This window comes from Cyphomyrmex costatus, unplaced genomic scaffold, assembly GCF_001594065.2.
Source record: "Cyphomyrmex costatus isolate MS0001 unplaced genomic scaffold, Ccosl1.0 scaffold222, whole genome shotgun sequence".
Classification (NCBI taxonomy): Eukaryota; Metazoa; Arthropoda; class Insecta; order Hymenoptera; family Formicidae; genus Cyphomyrmex; species Cyphomyrmex costatus.
Window position 1 is genome coordinate 437,485 of NW_017276280.1, and position 14,146 is coordinate 451,630.

Here is a 14,146-nt window from a genome sequence, read left to right on the forward strand (position 1 = left end):
AGAGAGAGAGAGAGAGAGAGAGAGAGAGAGAGAGAGAGAGAGAGAGAGAGAGAGAGACGTACGAATTTCACATACCTATATATATTTAATTTATTTAATTAAAAAAAATCTCGGACTTTGATACACCCTGTATAATAATGCAATTTTTATATAATAATAAACTCAAGAAGTGTATATATACGGTTCTCTGGTTAACGCGGAATTGCGCGTAATACCCGTGCTAAAATATTAGATGACAAGATATACAACACTCGGCAAACTTCCTGCAGATCTCTTGCCTCTTCCTGCCTTCGCACACGTTTCGTATGTGTAAACGTGCGAGTGCCCACGTCGTCGTTCTCTTTTTCGACCTTCTTCGGACAGAGTGCTATACGATCCTCTTAATGAAGTCCGACAACATAGCATAGCGAATGCGTGCGAAGCCGCTGGACCGTAGTGCGATACTGGTCGCCCGTGTGGAGATTATAGGATACACTCTATGATCAAAAAGGTCGCAAACGACACACGAACGTAATACGAGTGAAGTGCGGAATATCGTACAAACTCACGAGCCATGCTAAGAATAGATATTACTAGCTTGCACGATAATATTAGGTTGTTTCGTGCGAAAAGACCGTTTTATACGAAAGATTTTCATGCAACTTCGTAGAAAATCAAATGTGTTTAACTAAAATAATTTTACTCAGAAATTCTGAATAGTTTGTTTTTAAATAAAACATTTCCAATTTCACAGCGTATATATGTTACAATAATTTTTTAGTTGAGAAATAGACACTTGTGATTAATAAACATTTTTTTTTTTCACTTAAAATTTCTATATACCTTTTTTAAAAAATAAAACATTAATTTTCTAATATTATAGTATACTATATATTATGGTAATTTTCTTGCACAAGTCTAAATTGTAACAAATTTGTTTTCAAAAACATTTCCACCAAACTCATAATAAAACAAATTAAAAGATACATATATGATGATGGTATTCTAATGGTGTTCTAATATAAAGATCAAGAGATCTACTCTTTAACACAATTAACACCAGTCGTGCTGATCAGTTTGAGGAGAGTCACGCAGTGAGCTCCTAATCTAATTAGATGCAACGGGAAGAAAAATCACTGGTGTCAATTGTCCACCTGACTCTAGCACGATGTTAGATTTTCCTAGTAAATTTATGTTGCACATAACGTTCATTATACATCGCGCATGGTGCAAACTCCTTACACAATAGGCGTACAAAAAAAATTGCAGACGTCATTTAATTATTAAAGCGAAGCAGTGGTAATTTTGCTTCGTTAACAGTACAGCAGACACAATTAATATCAAAATAAATCATTAATATAAAAATATGTATATCACCTTGTTATTAAAAAATCTACTTAACATTTTCATCAATTAATTTTTTCTATTATATGCCAAAGAGTGCAACTGTTGTAATTTGTTGTAAAACGTAATTAAAATTCGCACATATGTGATGAGGAATTCTTGCGGCTTCTCGACCGTTACACAATTACGCAATTACATAATCACCAGCCGACTCTGCATACTACGGAGCTGGTTGCGCACTTAACACTTGACGTCGTATAAACAGAGAGAGGATGTGCATGAATAGAGAATTTATACCTCGTATAAATGGAAGATATGGGAAAATGGCGTAACCGGGCTGCTAATCCGATAACGGTTCCGTTCGCGTGTATGAGGGATAAGTGCTGCAGAGGTATCCTCAATATCCGCAATTACCAGGCTCCGGTGCGTTATCAGTTCTCTCCTCTCTACGTAATAATCGCACAAGTTGTAAAGAAGCTCGGTATTACCAATTAAATCCATGAAACACGCACATTCTGCGAGCGTTCATCACGAAAAATCTTTCCGGCGCAATTTAATAAAAAGTCAGCCAAGGAAAAAAAATCGAGCTATCATTTTAAGCATGCGAACATTTTTTCGAGGCACGATAATAACGATAATTTTACGATCGGGCATTGCCGTTATAATCGAAGAAATAGTGAGAATTCATTAAGACCTCTCTTCTTCGATAATCGTGTAACGTAAATGCTAAACGATTCTCGTTTCCCGTCGATAGATACGATCGCTGGTGTCATATTTATCAGGGGAGATAAGGGAAAGGGGAAGGATTTGCTCGCTGAATAATGTTGTTGCACGAACGCGAAGAATAATTTGAGTGTAGAGTCAATTTTGATCAGAGAGCCGATAATTACAGTCAATCGGCCGCGACAGTTAATTTTAACGGCCGACAGAAGTCAGAACGCGAAAGAACGCTCTTCTAATGTTCTCCGGAATTCTCGACGCGGCTGGCAGTTAATCGTACGACGTCTAGTCGGCTCCTACCATGCACAAATTACGAGGAATCTCGAAGGGCGACATAAACTGAACGACCGTGCTGCTAGTCGGAATAAATCTGGGACGAACGGTAATTTACACTCACGATAGCATGATTAAAGCCGATATTAACATACAGACAGGCTTGTTCCCTCACATGAAGTCACGGCCGTTTCAACTTATACGCTCGTCCCTATACCCTTCATTTACCGGCCCTTAGGCCGGTTTATTAGAATAGTTGATTATGTACTAACCGACATAAAAATTAAATCTGTTAAATTAACGCCTGCCTCTCTCGTACACGCAATTTAATTTAATTAACTATTAAGAACAAATTATCGAGCTTTAGGGAAAATATTCCTAAATTTAGGTATACGATCCCGTTCCAAAAAATTCAATAATTTATTTTCTCAAAAATCATTAAAAAAATTGATAGCTAATTTAATGACGAGAGCAAAACAGGTGCTGATATACAGCGGACTTCGCGATTTAAAATTAAATCGATCGAGAAAACGAGCCATGGAGTTTGTGTGTGGAATGGGGACCTTCTAAAATTCCGGACTTTAAATTCTGAGTCCAGGCGATAAAATGCTCCTGCCTGATGTATTAAAGCTAGGAGTTTCTATACAACATTCAAGATCCTTGCCTGATCTCTATGGGTGATGAATAGGCGGCCATAAATCGCGGCATCAGACGCGTGATCGAGCGATCAATCGGGTACCGTACAAAAGCCGCAAATATGGATACTCTCGGCTAGCCATATAGATCGGACCCCATTTGACTACGCCATTATGCACGGATAGATCGTACATTCCGATATTCCGGAATGTACCAGTCTTAGTAAACATCATGTCGTAAGGAACTTGTAAGAGCTATCCGTCACCAGCAAAGATTTGTGGAATGCTTCGGCTTTTTCAGCCCTACAACGTCTCCCCGATATTTCAATGTACTTTCACAGCTTCAAATTATTCAGACGTCACAAATAAGTGACATGAGAATTGAAATGATTTAAATTTCTCCTCCTAGGATTTAAAAAGTACACGCTTATTAATCTCTGCACTTTCTAGTCTTCTATATTTATTAATAGAAAGCCAATAATTCCCAATTCTGACAAATTTATTTCCAATTATTACCATGCCGTCGTAAAGCTGTTCGCCTAAATGGAGAAAAGTCCATAAAAATTACTATGTCGACTAAATTTATGGACGCACTAAAAAAAAAAAAAAGAAATCTTCGTCCCACCGCCTCAATCAAGTCCTCGCCTCTCGAGTAAATCCAGCGACAAGTAATACGTCGCTACAGTTTTTACCGCTACGTGACAAAACGGCGATTAATTTCAAGTGCCGACCTCCGTGCTGCAAAATCGGACAGCACAAAATCGGACCGTTAAAGGTTAATAACAATTCGCGAGAAAGGTCGAGACAGCTTCGCCAGGTAAAGTGCCGTCGGGGTTTGACGTCGCGAACATTGGCCCGAATTACTTCGCTCCTCAGCATGCTCTTCATTTTTCCGTCCCTTCCTGGGCAGCTCGCCCAACATCAACCCGAGGACGCCTTCCGGGAAGAACGACGAATGGATCCCGATTGAAATACACGCCTTGGTAAGAGCCCTGCATATACGCGTGCAGGTGTACCTGTGTGCGCGACAGCCAAGGCAAACTGAATTCATCGGCTGACAGCGAGCGAATGGCAGCACAAAGGGACTGCTAATTTGGCGCAGTACCTCGCGAAACCAAGAATGCTAAAGCCTTCCCCCGCCTGCCATCGTTTGGGCACATTAGTAGTGGATAGCGAGGATCAAAGGACTTGAGGATAAGAAGTGGTTCTCGAGTGCTTCACTCCGATGAAAAATCGACCGTGGGGCTGATTGCACAAAAACTATATCTTCTTCGAAGGGAATTCCCTTTCCGTGCCCACCAATACGCAATTTGTACCTTTGATTGCTCCATTGAGCTATTCGATAGCAACTTAACACGACCGTTCGGTCTGTTTGAATGTGCAGGCTGAATTACCACAATCCTATCCTTAGACTATATTCAATTCTTTTGATTTTTTAACACTAAAAGTACCAAGCGAGGAAATTACTATAAAAATAAAGAAAGTTATGAAAAAATTCAAATATTTTATCAATACAAAGGACGATATTATTCAAAAGTAAAAAATTTCTAAATCCTATACAATTCTTTTATACAAGAAATATAATATATTGATCTAAACAAAACTAGAAACAGTCAATAAATGACCGTTCCGTATTTTTAAAGTATTAAATCTTCGCACATAAATTGGGAGTTTCAAACATGAAATTTAAAATAACTTTTGAAATAAGAGAGATGAGATTATTTATAGCCCCTACCAAAATACTTACACTGCAATGAATTTATTAAATTTTAATAGATATTTGTTTGAATAGTATATACTAACTAAATATTTATTAAATGTAAACATATATTTATTTGAGATACAAGAACCATTAGGTTTATTTAAATATCATTTTTTAGTAAGTAAATATTGATTTACTATACGTAAATATTTATAAGTTAGTCTTATTCAAACTAATATTTATTAAAATTCAGTAATTATTTTTCAGTGTATTGTCAATTATTTCAATATTATTATTTCGTAGCATTAAAAACGTAATTGTAAGAAGCATGCTTAAATAATCATTACTGCAGAATAAGCATAATTCCTTGCGATTCTACCTCTTCGTAAAATACATATCGAACGTGACGCAATTCGTATACGTCCGCACGAGTTTCAACAGGAGATTCAGATCAACCCCTTACAGAATAAATAAATAAGTAGGCAAACCGCGGTGGCCATCTCTGTCCGATTCTTCGTGGCGGAACATGAATTACCAACAACAAAACACGAAGCACTCGTCGAGAACATCGGCCGTTTCGTGATGCTACACCCGACAACCCATGTCTGACATACACAAAGCGGCTTGAATATATCCTCCGCTTCCGCAGACGAAAAGCCTAACATTATCCCGAGGAGTTCCTCTCCCTTATCTAGGATGATCTAAAGTCGTCGTGGAGTAGCGAATCTATACGAGCGCGCGTCTTCAGACCGCGTGATCTCTGCTCGGCTTATCCTCGTCAACCCGGACAGCCGGTAAATTGAATCCTTTTTTCAGACAGCGGCACACTCAGTCCGATTGGTCTGATCATAGGAGGACTATTTCCACATGATATGCGAGACCAGAATCACGGTAGAATGTGAAATGGATGCTGGACTTCTTCATCATTAGACGCGCGCTTAATGCACTTCTTCTTAACACTTTTTGCATAAGTCTATTAACCATAGGTCTATTAAGAGAACGCGTAACAAACGTCGATCTATTATATATTAAACTAATATAAATTATATTAATATAATGGGTTTTTTTTTTATGATTGTGAGTGCTTATTTGTACATTCTGTTCAATAGATATTACTAATGATCGAAATAATTTAAAAAAATAAATATAATTGTAATGAAAAAGCATTATTCTTTCCTCGTATACCTAATTTAAGACATCAGATTTACTGAAAAATTACATATAAATAAATAAAAATGAAATTTTTCATCGCGAATTCAAAATTTTGTTATCATCATATGTAAAGTTTATATAATAATTAATCATTTGTAACTGCACTTTGTTGTTTATATAACTTTTAGCATAAACATTAATGCTAAATAGTTTTATACATCGTTAATTGTAAAAATGTTTCATATTTTTCCGAAATATGTATATACGTTTGAACGTGAAAGAACGTTACTAATGAACATCACAAATATAAATAACTTATCAACGTTACCGTTTCCAAACTACAATTTCGGATACAGTTTACGTGGCGAGAGGGTAAGGTAGAACACCATCCGTCGTAAAAATTCGTCGATGAGGCACCCGACGGGTTCGGGTGTACGCAAGATCATAACTCAGATTAAGACGGCGCGTAACGTTGCACGCGTTGCACTCGACCACCTGTCGCATAATTTCTGACCTAAGTCTCGCCCTGTGAAAGCATGAATTCCAGACGACCCCGTGGAATCTCCCGTGGATTTCATGGAACTCCTTATAAGCTTCTTCCTTATCCGAAGATACGAGAAATCATGCGATTTTAGAGAGAAAGAGTATCAACTATTTTCAAAAATCTATACGTACATAATTATGGCATCTAATTCATCTAACGATTATTACGCAAATAATTTGAATCAAACAATTTCACAGAAACAAAAAAATTTAAGTCTTTTTATACACATGCAATTATTCTTCGTTTACATTTTATATAAATTCTTATTCAATTGTGTGTTTAATATTATGCAACTTTTATGATCAAAATATTTCGCTTTTATTAACCAAAATAAATATGCAATATGAATTAAATCTCACTAAAACTATGGATTAACTCATCCTTATAAAAAACATATTTAACTTTTACGTTATTATTTTTATCATCTACACGAAATTTTACTTAAGAAGATATATGCAGGCATTTCTAATTTTTTTATGGTAAACGGTCCCCAAAGATTAATGACGTAGCGATAACAATCTGATTCAACGTATCAGACTTCAAGGACGCAGCAGAAGACTTAGAATCGGGCAACTGGGCGAACAGGTGTGTTTAGACAGTCCATTTTGCATCGTTGCGTGTTTTCGCATTCAAATACCTTCGACCGAGCAATTTAAAACTCGTTTGGGTACCAAGATGGGACCTCTCGCCAACACGAAGCGATTTCGTGCAGCATCTGGTCCAGAGACGAAGCCTAAAAGAAAAGCAAAAAAATACCAGCCAAACAAAATCAAGAGAAAAGCTGGACCATCAAATAGAAGATGAATCGCGCGAGGATAAAAGAAACGGATATAAAAATGCCTTATTTTCGTAGAGAGAGAATATTCTTTTTAAAAAAGTCGAAGAAACTTGTCATGCGAATTTGAATATATGAGTAATATAAAATAATAGATTTTATTTAACTTAAAAATTTTGTTATTTTTATTCTAGATAATTTCGTAAATAATAAAATAAAGTATATATATTTTTTCACAAGCTTAGTTAGTTAAAAAAAAACTACACGTTAAATATTTTATTTCTAATTAGGAATTAGAAAATAATGCAAATTTAAAATAAATTTAAAAAAATATAAGTATTGATTTGGTGAAAATAAAAGTTACAATAGCGACATAACTCAAGAAATAAAATTTTCCAAAAAATGAGTTTAAATGTTTGAAATTACTAAAATTTTATACCTATTAATTTTAAAATTCAATACTGATGTAATAATTTATTATAGAGGAATAAAAGTAGATTTTTTTTTTTACAATAACATATGTTTTTCTTTTTCCATTATATTTCAGTTCTCTTGTTACACACAACTAAAAAAATGTTATGAATTGTCATTGTGTAGTAAATGAGCGATTTGGAAGATTCTGAACAGCAGCCATTACATCCGATAGCTACATAAAGATAACGGAATTCCAAGATCCTCCAGCTATTCAATGATCCTGTAGGATCACGTACATTCGTTCATGCGCGACCGATCATCGATATGACCAGCAAATAACTGTCGTTGCTAGAACATTGCAGATGCAGACCCCGCCGAAGCTATCATTACTGATAATTGCGGCCGGCTAACACTTCGTCCCACCTGAGAGGAATGGATCGTTTTATCCTCGCGTCTATTTCGCACTCGTCCTGACGTCGCGCGTCGCAAACGAGCAAGAGCAATACGACAACAGGATGTCTACGGCGAAAGGAGAGGCTTGGACGGAACGACCGAAGATCGATCAATCTCCTTCAGCGAGAAATTTCGAAAAAGATGTCCCGCTCGAATTTTTCGTAGCCACTTACATCGACGGGCTATTTCGAAGACGATCGTGAAATTACGCCGAGTCGAATCACAAACGAACGAGACGAGCGGAGATAATGGAGAGATAGGAGGATTTATGGCGTACCGTCCTTACGTTTTAATATTTTTTGCTACCTCATATCCATCGACGAGATGATTGAACGAGATCCCGACGACCTAATCAACATACATGCGTCGATGATACCCCGCGGAAGGAGGAAAAGTAAAGAAAAAGTGAAAAAAATGAACGGTATACCAATGTAATAATCTCACATTCTATGCATTCGTTTCGTTAGATTCCACTTAACGAAGCCCCGCCGGGGCCATCCGAAAAAGAAGTAATCATAATTCATTCCTCGGCAATCTGCCTCGTGCGCGCGCTCTCTGCTAGCGATAAATCGTCTAATCGTGGGTCCAAGATCGGAGTTCCAGAGAGAGGTGCTGTTTACGTCCGGCCCGTTTAAGGGCTGTGAGGGCTCCGCGTCCGTCTTCGCGAGGCGAGAAATTCGCACGATGAGCGTTGCCGTTTATAACTACGAAATCTGATCTCCGCAATGACGCGTTAAAAAAGCGACGAATGAATTACAAGGTTATATAATATTAATCTTTTTTTTATCAGAAACTTATATCTCGGTGGTGGAGCAACATTTTTCGCTTATGTATTTTTTAGATTTTTTTAAATTTCCATTTCGTTTATTGCTGTATAAAAAAATAATTATAGTAGAATTAATAGGAATCGATTAAACAAATTTTAATAGAAATAAACGGAATTTCTGATTATTATAATTAAATATTTTGGTGCACAATCACAGCATTATTTTATTTAATGTATATGTATAGTGCTTATTCAAATCTCTTATTACTATGACTTATATTTCTGACAAAATTTTTGATTAAAAATAGACGAATCAGAATATTCTGATCATATCAATCAAAATTTTGTTATATCTCAACTATTATAGAATTATAATAGATAGAACCAGAAAATGTTGATTTAACCATTTTCAATTAGAATTTTAATTAATAAATATGCCACCACACTTTTTCCAGTGTACAAATAAAAAAGAGCTCTTTTATTAATGTGATACATGTGGTTAAAGGAGTTAAGATAAAATTAAATAAAGTTAAATACAATAGTTATCTAAATTATCTGGTATTTCAATCAAGAGTTATTTTCATCCAAATTCTCTCTCTCTCTCTCTCTCTCTCTCTCTCTCTCTCTCTCTCTCTCTCTTATACTTTCATATTTTTTTATTAAACCAAATCTGATTATTGTTTCAGATTAATGGAACTAATTTTTTTTTAGTACTTCGTAAAAGTTTACACATTCTCCCAACATCAGAATAAAGTTGCAATTTCATACGAGATCATTGATTTAACTTTGTTCCAAGAGAGAAAATTAGTTCCTGATTATGATATAAAGCCGCGAAACAATCCCGTATATCCATTTATATATTTCACGCAAAGCAAAGCGTATCTTCAGCGACAATGAAAAATAGTGCTATAATAGCAGGTTCACTACCAATGAGAAATTAACGAACAATTAATAACGCGATATCGCCGGCGAAATCTCGCACTATGTTCTCCAACCTATAATTTATTCTCGACCCTTTCCATTGTGTCTTCAACTACGCCTTCTATCCCATATAACTTAATTAATAAATTCGAAATTAAAATAAAACCGAAACGAGACTCGACGCAGAAGGTACACGAAGGTGCGCTTTGAAAAGCGTAAAAATATCGTTATCATGAACTACCGCGTACAATCGCGCGGTTTTCGTGTTCGATCTCGAATTTGAGTAACGACTAACCAGTAACAACACGAGAAGAGCCTTGTATACGTTGGAAAAGAAATAGTAATTTATACGTCGCCGCTGTCGGCGCGGACAATAAATCCGCCAGCGTTTCGGTTAAAATTCTCGGTTCGGACCGAAGCGCGCGTTCAAGTGCGGACGAAAGTTACCCGGGCCGCTTAGGGTATCCATTATTCCTAGATAATTACATACTTCTCCCTCAGGAATTTTCGAAATGAGTTTCAGCCCCAACACCACCGTCGCCGGATTGGTCCAGACGATAGTCTGGCTAAAGGCACTGGCGTCGATAACTTTTTCAACGCTCGTCAAAGCGAGAGAAAACGAAGGGTAGCGGGTCTCCCTCTTTCTCATGAAAAGCGTGAGTATTAGGTGAAAAAAATTCGAGGTCGGCTATTGTCCGAGGAAATAAAATTGATAATAGACCGAGTCCCAATTCACAACCTGACGAGTTTCTCCTATTATTTACGGAATGTTTAAAAACGGTGTTGAACGCAGGTTATATTTTATTACGAGGTCGCCGGTATCTTTAAAAAAGACTGTAAAAGAATATTGTTCATCAACGTAGTGTTTTACACAAAGTTTTACGTAGAATTTTATAGATCATTCTCGTGTTGCCCGGAAAAGGATTAATTAACGCCGGTAGAGAGATCGTGAAGTAGCAACAGCAAATATCGCGAATGTATACTTTCAGTATATCATTTACTGAGGCTGTAATTTTCGACCGCTCCTATTTTGCATTTTATGCTGGTTTTAATAATTCCACGCTCTTATCGCGCTGGAGGAAAACATTACGTGGATTCGGTCTTGTTTCTCACGCGTCTGTTCCTCCGTGTCTAATGTTCGATGGCATCGCAGAACTGTTCTTGCAGAATGCGCAGTAAACATCTCTATCAACCTACTTACGTCCCTTACTTATATTATACGTTGAGGTTTACGTCCACTAACTGTTCGCGCGTTAACTGCAATACTGATACTGCGATTGTACAACCCCGAACACACCACAGACGGTTTGATTTCAGCAGAGCGACGGTCTCGCGATCGCATGACACGCTTCGTTCTACATTACGTTCCATTGAACCGTAAAATCTTAGCTTCCGTGTTTCCGGCTAACCGTTAAGCATAGCGGGGCGGTAGACAGATAGGCGGAGACGAGTATGTCTTAGAAGCAGCAAGAAACGAAGTGTCCCATTTCATGAAACTTGACAAGTTGACGATGACTCGGTTCGTCAATCTTGCGATATAAAAAAATATATGTATATAGTAATAGCAGGTTCAGCATGATCAGCATAAATGAGCGCGCGCGCACATAGTTGTCTCATTTATATTTATACTTATAAAGATTGAATTTTATTGTACTTCAAAATCGGACTTTTGCTTTAAATTACATATATTTAATGCAAAGCTCATTCAAAATTTAATCGAGAAGAAAATCTTGCAAAGTTTTCAAAGTTCCATTTTCTTCGTTGAGAGAGAGAGAAAAAAAAATGTTATATCAATATTTTAATTAAACATAATTTGTTAATTAATAACGTTTGATTTTTGTTGTTAACCTTTGTATGTTTCTTGGATAGAGTTCTGATGTAAATTGCGTGAATCCGATCAAAGGGAACAGGTTAAACGGTTAATAGTGGCAGTAATAGTGGCGCCCACATCTGCGTGGTAGCGGTACCAGCCTGTTATCTCTCTACCGGGTTTATAAAGCCGACGTATCACATAGCGAACGAACGACAACGGCTACGGCGACACGGCCACCATCGCTTACTCGCGAGGGTCGAGGTGTAGTTCGTGACGATTCGTCGTCGTCGTTGTCGGATATTCGTGCGAATTTACTAAACTCTAATCCCGTAATGCGTCCGCGAAGATTTATGCGTTGTAACGGTAGAGGAATACGGGTAGACCCGAAAGACCATGTTTCGTGGTAACGTATTCAGGTATTATACACACAGTACATTGAAAACATTTTATTAAATCTTAATAATATTTCTTTGAATAGTACTGACTGAACATTTACTTACAATAAATCAATAGTAACTCAATAAAAATGATAGTTAAATGAAATTAATTATGGTTTTTGAAATATATACTTGCGCAATTAGTACATATTTAGTATATTATTTAGTAAATACTTAGAGATATTCAAACAAATATTTATTAAGCTTTTCGCTTATCAAAAGCTTCGTCTATTCTCCCTTTATATTCGACTTGTGCTCTGATTTTTATTTTTATTAAGATTGTCCAAGTAATATTTCAGAGACATATGAAAGACTTGGGTTCATAGTCCTTATTTTAAAACTATCTTAAGTTGCTAATACATTCTTCTGAATTGGCTTATGACGTCTTAAAGACTGTACTTAAGATAGTTTGAATATAAAACTCGATTATGAATACCGGTCTTGGCATCACAAATGCAAAGTCGCGTCACAACGTGGTCCGCCGCGATAGAGAACCATCTCGATATTTGGATAACATCGTTCCTAGAGAGATCTATGAAATTCAAAAAAGGAATTCCGTATGCCGGGCATGCCATTATCAACCGTTAGAATTTTTATAACCTCGATCGTGTGTAACACGATGACGATTCTGAACGTGCCACGCCTTTACCGAGACCTGCCGCCGAGCGGTGCGGAAAGATCGAGACCGAAAGAGAGAAGGAGAGAGGCTCAACAAGGTCAGCTTCGGCAACCACGTGCTCGATCTTCAGATTCCAACGCATTTTCACGGATTCGGCTTGTCCGCGCGATGAAGATAGCTATAAGGGACGAGCACCGTTGCGCGAACGTGCCTTAGAAGGGCAAGCAGAATAGCGATCTGGGAATTAGATTGCGCGAACGTACCGCGCCAGGTGCCAGGTGTAAACACACCGAGACAGGATCGTTAGTCTCCTGATATCGTCAAGTGTGGCCGATCAAGTGCGCGCGCGAGCATGACGCTCTTCCTCGGTCACTTCCAGATTGAAGAAAATAGAACTGGTTCAAAAAATTGCGAAAGTTGCTAGCAAATTTGAAGATTTCTTCTCTCAGCTATCAAGAAATCATAGAAACCAATCCCTAAGTTAGAAATAATATTTTGTTACTTTAAACTTCTACTTGATGTGAAAATGTAAATCAATCCATTTCTACGGTTAATTCCAATTAATTCAAAGTAAACAACGTCGATACTATAATCTATGCATTTTTAGTAAATAATAAACTTTTGAATTAAATTTAATGCATTTCCTAGAGTTTAAATGTTTAATTCTATTGTCTAGTTAAATTAACGATATATTAAGTTGAAGTAGTATACATAAAAAAAATAATTCAAATTAAAAACAAATTGGCTGTAATTTTTAACATTGTTCTAAGTTCATTAATTATATATCTTCCTAACATTTTACTTGCGCATTCTCAATATAATAACTTTTATTTTACAAACTTTCTGAATTTTTTAAAGTGGAATCTGACTCTAAGGAATGAAAATTGAGCCAGTCTTGAAAAAGAGTGGCTCAATTTTCAATCTTTAAGAGTGAAATTTCACTCTTCAGTGATAATTCACTCTAAAAGTTTTAAACAGTATCGAGATAAATAAAAGCATATACGTGTACCTATATTCCTCGACTGCAGAAGACGAATTATAGAGTTATCAATTATACGCTACCGGTCTTTGCTAATTAAATAATCAAATCAAGATTGTAATATTGCGCAGAGGTTGAAATTAAAAACCCGCGGCAGAATTCATCGACGAATGGATTGTTTGGTTGACGAGAGTCGATCACTCCCTCATTCGGTCGCTGCTCTTCCGCGGGATGTGAACGAACCCTGTGCCTTCTCCAAGTAAATATCTTCGCAAGGACCATCCAGCTAAGCCTTAAGCATTCCCTTGAGCTAATTAAGCAAATATTACCTCGCGAATATATTATGTTTGCATTCTGACTTCTAGCACGCAGCGTAAGATGGAAAACGCATACCGAATACCATACTAACGATTCGCAGTAAGGCGGTGAATCCTTAAACAGTCGGTGAATTATTCCCCGTGAATCTTGAAACGAAAACGTCTGGAATCGCTGTTGACTGTACATTGAGTAGATTACAAGAAATTATAATAAAACTGCCGATAAAAAAATATCCTTTAAGAAAAATGACGAAGAAATGACAGAGATTGTAATAAAATATAAATTTGCTGCTTGAAAAGGAA

The 14,146-nt window shown here is 36.8% G+C and overlaps 1 protein-coding gene across 1 annotated transcript in view; it reads right to left on the reverse strand.

The window, feature by feature from the left end:
- Nucleotides 1-14,146, reverse strand: part of osp (myosin phosphatase Rho interacting protein outspread) — a 226,003-nt gene that overhangs the window by 67,461 nt on the left and 144,396 nt on the right. The gene's annotated exons all lie outside the window — the stretch shown is intronic.